Source organism: Oncorhynchus nerka, linkage group LG9b (genome assembly GCF_034236695.1).
Source record: "Oncorhynchus nerka isolate Pitt River linkage group LG9b, Oner_Uvic_2.0, whole genome shotgun sequence".
Lineage (NCBI taxonomy): Eukaryota > Metazoa > Chordata > Actinopteri > Salmoniformes > Salmonidae > Oncorhynchus > Oncorhynchus nerka.
Genome location: NC_088424.1, coordinates 30,366,539 through 30,372,538, shown reverse-complemented (window position 1 = coordinate 30,372,538; position 6,000 = coordinate 30,366,539).

Sequence of the window (6,000 nt, the reverse complement as noted above, 5' to 3'; positions counted from 1 at the left end):
GTGACAGTTGAACTAAGCTAATGAGGCATTTCTAAGTTATATTCTTCAAGAATCAATGGAGATATATATACCATTGTCATATATATATATTTTTTTTACAAGGCCAAAAATGTATGTAGCAACTTCAGATTGCCCCTTTAAGTCTATCAAAAGTGTGCAAATTTGAGCATGTGTCCATTAGGCCTTTGGATTTAAAAAATGATCAGTATGAATTAGATAAAAGCCCCACTTTTATTCCATAGGTTTGGATCAGCACTATGCAAGCTGTTGCAAAAGCGTATTTTTCACTGGCTGTCAACTGGTTTCAAAAACAATGATTGATAGGCATCTTACATTTCTTGAATTCAACCATTATTGGGTTCAAATTCACATGTAGATTTGTGAACAGCCATCCACAACAACCACAATCTGTAAGGCGCAAATAGCTAAATGAGAGAGCAGATTCACATCAATGCGCAATGAGAAGTGATATCCGTAACGCCGTAGACTACACCACCACTGCCATCCTTAACTCCAAGCATTTATTCAAATTGGATAATCTTTGGATGCCGACAGCAATGGCACCATTGGAATACATAGCTTGGACTGTAGCCTAGAAAAGCTTATTCCTGATCTTTTCCCGCGATCCATCAAACACATTTGGTGTGTCATCATAGTGGTCTCTGACTTGTGGTCAGTCTTGCTCAGGTGGAACAAACTTAAATTTGCGCCTTTTTTCAATGGTGATTTGAATGTCATTGCGAAAACAGAGAAGTGTCAAATATTTTTTTCGCAGACATCCTTTCTGAATTAATCCTCGAGGTAATCATCTAGTTTTTCAAAAGTATCTGTAATCTGATTACAATATTGTTGCTGGTAATGGAAAGGATTACAGTTACTGTTTTTTTTTTTTTACATGTAATGGATTACATGTAATCTGTTACTCCCCAACCCTGAACAAGGCTAATTTATTTATCTGTTATTTTACCAGGTAAATTGACTGAGAACACGTTCTCATTTGCAGCAACAACCTGGGGAAGAGTTACAGGGGATTAATGAGCCAATTGTAAACTGGGGATTATTAGGTGACCATGACTGTTTGAGGGCCAGATTGGGAATTTAGCCAGGACACCGGGGTTAACACCCCTACGATAAATGCCATGGGATCTTTAATGACCTCAGAGAGTCAGGACACCCATTTAACGTCCCATCCGAAAGACAGCACCCTACACAGGGCAGTGTCATTTTTTTTTTTTTGACCAGAGGAAAGAATGCCTCTTACTGGCCCTCCAAAATCACTTCCAGCAGAATCTGGTCTCCCATCCAGGAACTGACCAGGGCCAACCCTGCTTAGCTTCAGAAGCAAGTCAGCAGTGGTATGCAGGGTGGTATGCTGCTGGTTAAATATGCAGTGATAATGTATTGGGCCTATAGCTTACTGCACAAACCTCATTACTACAGAACTTTTTAAAAATTGGTTAATGTTGCGTAGGCTTATGTTTTTTTAATTCATGTAAAAAAAATCTGAGTGGTAGATCTTGGCTTGCATTTAGACTCAGAAAGTGATCTTGACTCAAAAGGTTGGTGACCACCGTTCTACTCTGTTAACACTATCAACGTGTCCCTTTACTGTGGCAATTGTGATCGAATCAAAGCAAAATGAGCCACTATCAATGCAACATACCGAAACAAAATGAACTATGCAAAGACTGTTGTAGTAGGTAGAACGCATCAGAGTAGGATTCTATTGCATTGACACGCACTACCCAGCCCATACTCTAGACCAGTGGGGCATAAACTATCAGAGCTCAGGCCTATATGTGAATAGACCATTGCCATATATGGATTTGTGCCATTTACTTTGAACTGGATTGGGTTTACAGCATAAGCAGTCATGAGTAGATGCGCTTGTTTTAAGATCAAAGCGAGAGCTGCATGTAGCCATGTGTGCACATTTTGTTCATATGCTCAGCTAGTTAGTGAGTTATTAGCCCAGTTATATATATCTTTGTAGTGTGCAAAATGGGAATGATTGCTTCCTACAAGAGCACAAAACGTGTACATCTTGGAAAATAGCCTTTTATTTTGTGTTAAAGGGGCAGTGTTGTATATTGAGACAGGCTTGAATAAGCTAAATAGCCAATAGGGTAGCATAATTTGTCTGATTCTCTATAAAATACTGGTTTGAGAATAATAATGCATTTTATTTTGTGAAGTGGTTTGTTGCATCAAACAACACAACAGCATTTTCAATGTCAAGCCCTGCATGTTTTTTTCAAAAGTCTCACTGAACAACACACATTGGCTGCTACTGTAGGCTGAATGATAGAACACCTATTTCCATGTTAAAATATTATAAGATGCATTTTCTCTATTGTTAGTGATGGTATGCCACTCTGGAAAGCGTACATTATGATCAAATAGCCACAGTAGCTGACATGGCCAATGTTAAAACTGTAACTTAAAGCAGGTACAGCCTCAGTGTTCACAGTAAACACACGCTGGAAGTTGCACATCATATTCATAATGGTCAAGTTTGGCTCAGCAGACCTGAAATTTGCGTGCCGAAAAAAATGTAATATCACATTGCTTACAGGTTCTTTTCCAATAACACAGAGTTAAAGATAAAGATACAAAATGAAATTAAATGTGACACAATAAATAAATACACAGTAAATAACAATAACGAGAGAAATAACATGGCTATATAAAGGGAATACCAATACCGAGTCACCTCCCTGCCCAAGGCCCTTCTCTTCCAATGCTCAGTTTAGCTGAGCGGCCATCTCTAGGAAGAGTTTTGGTGATTCCAAACTTCTTCAATTGAAGAATGATGGAGGCCACTGTGTTCTTGGGGACCTTCAATGCTGCAGAAATGTTTTTGTACCCTTCCCCAGATATGTGCCTCGTCACAATTCTGTCTTGGAGCTCTACAGGCAATTCCTTCAACCTCATGGCTTGGTTTTTCCAAATCATGTCCAATCACTTGAATTTACCACAAGTGGACTGCAATCAAGTTGTAGAAACATCTCAAGGATGATCAAAGGAAACAGGATGCACCTGAGCTCAATTTCGAGTCTCATAGCAAAGGGTCTGAATACTTATGTAAATGTTCAAACATTTCTAAAAATATTTTTTCGCGTTATCATTATGGGGTATTGCGTTTCGATTGATGAGGATCTACACACAATATTATTTTATTTGATCCATTTTAAAATGAGGATGAAACAAACAAAATGTGGAAAAATGGAAGAGGTCTGAATATTTTCCAAATGCACTGTATATACTGTATAGTATAGGCTACAGCAGGCTACAAAATAAACTTTCCAGTGACACTGACTCACCTAATGTTGAAGATGAAGCCTAAGCTACTCAGTGATGGCAAATGAGCTCTTGCCAATAGCCTACGTCAAGATAAGCTAGCCTACTTTGAAAATCAGTGATGTTCGCTCAGAATTGCTCAAAAGTTGTTGAGAAAACAATTGTTAGCTTATTCAAACAGATTAGTCTTCTCTTTTCGGCTGTAGGCATTTCCTTTCCAAACGGTATGCCTACCTTTTGTCATGATTGTGTTAAAAATGAGCAAAAGGAAAATTGACAGCTGTAACCAACCATATAATTATAATCCATAGATGGTAGTTCCCATTCAAATCAGGACTGGCAACCATTGCTATTGTACCCATGAGTTTAACAGTCAAAATGCCAGGGTTAGAGGTTCCAAAACCCTTCTATGGATGATATGCTTTTTACCACAATGCAACAAGCTGTTTTAGAATGAACAAAAATATAAATGCAACAATTTCAAAGATTTTACTGAGTTACAGTTCATTTAACGAAATCTGTCAATTTAAATGAATTAACTCGGCCCTAATCTATGGATTTCACATGACTGGGATTGCAGCTTTGCATCTGTTGGTCACAGATACCTTTTAAAAAGTATAGGGGCGTGGATCAGAAAACCAGTCAGTATTTGGTGTGACCACCATTTTCATCATGCAGCACAGGCATATAGAGTTGATCAGGCTGTTGATTCTGGCCTGTGGAATGTTGTCCCACTTCTCTTCAAATTGTGTACACATCCTTGCGATATGGGACTGTGCATTACATTGCTGAAACATGAGGTGATGGTGGCGAATGCGTTGCACGACAATGGGCCTCAGGATCTCGTCACGGTATCTCTGTGCATTCAAATTGCCATCGATAAACTGCAATTGTGTTCATTGTCCATAGTTTATGCCTGCCCATAACATAACCCCACCGCCACCATGGGGAACTCTGTTCACAACATTAACATCAGTAAACCGCTCACCCACCCAACACCATCTGCCCGATACAGTTGAAACCAGGATTAATCTGTGAAGAGCACACTTTGTGCCAGTGGCCATCTAAGGTGAGCATTTGCCCACTGAAGTCGGCTACGACGCCAAACCATAGTCAGGTCAAGATCCTGGTGAGGACGACGAGCACACAGATGAGCTTCCCTGACATGGTTTCTGACAGTTTGTGCAGAAATTATTCTGTTGTGCAAACCCACAGTTTCATCAGCTGTCTGTGTGGCTGGTCTCAGACAATTCCGCAGGTGAAGAAGCCGGATGTGGAGGTCCTGGGCTGGGGTGGATACACGTGGTCTGCGGTTGTGAGGCCGGTTGGACGTACTGCCAAATTCTCTAAAATTACATTGGAGGCGGCTTATGGTGGAGAAATTTACTTTCAATTCTCTGGCAACAGCTCTGGTAGACGTTCCTGCAGTCAGCATGCCAATTGCACACTCCCTCAAAACTTGAGACATCTGTGGCATTGTGTTGTTTGACAAAACTTCACATTTTAAAGTGTCCTTTTATTGTCCCCAGCACAGGGTGCACCTGTGTAATGGTCATGCCGTTTAATCAGCTTCTTGATATGCCACACCTGAGACATAAGCTTTTTGTGTGTATGGACAATTTCTGGGATCTTTTATTTCAGCTCATGAAACATGCGACCAACACTTTACATGTTTATATGTTGTTCAGTATATAAACTCCATCTTTCCCCCTCCTCAGATCATGAACAGGCCTGGCCTCCTGCTCTGTTGCAGCCGGCTCCGACCGGGAGACCCATGGGGCGGTGCACAATTGGCCCAGCATTGTCTGGGTTAGAGAAGGGTTGGGCTGGTAGGGATGTCCTTGTCCCATCGTACACTAGCGACTCCTGTGGCAGACTGGGTGCAGTGCACGCTGACATGGTCACCAGGTGCACAGTGTGTCCTCCGACACATTGGTGCTGCTAGGTTCTGGATGAAGTGGGCATTGAAGCAGTGCAGCTTGGTTGGGTTGTGTTTCGGAGGACTCACGGCTCTCGACCTTCGCCTCTCCTGATGACGGGAGTTGCTGCGAGGAGACAAGACTGTAACTACCAATTGGGCAGAAAAAGGGGTAAAAGTAACAAAAGAAACAAAATAAAAAGATCATGAACAGGCCCAGTGGCTCTATTTTGGCAGAACCGAGCATGGTAGTTCATATACTATTTGTTGTGTTTATGGAGAAACAGAACAGGGTGGGCACACATTATATTAGATATTGTGGAATAATTCTAATGTTAAGATAAGATTGGAATGTGTGTTTTCAAGATGTAGTTGCCTACTTTTGAATGGGTTTTGGCCCGGCCTCCTTATGTTAAATTGAAATTTCTATTGAAAAGACTGGGATATCGAACAAGCTCATGAGCTGGGCACTGCAACATAATTGCTGCGTTCCACTGTGACGCTGCATTCATCAACCAATGGTTGCGTACCTGTCATCGACTGTGTCATTGACTGTCAGATTGCTATAAAATATGATATGGTTAGCTGATAGGTAAAGTACTTATCCAGGCGTTGTAAGATATGACAATGTCTAACACTGCCTCTGAACTTAAGACGATGAAACTACGGAAAGCCATTCATTTCCAATTAATTTCCAATTGAGAAACAGCGAAGTGTGCGGAAGACCGTTGGGCAATTTGACCATGGGCGCGGGGACGTGAACGGCGCGGGACCAAAGTTGT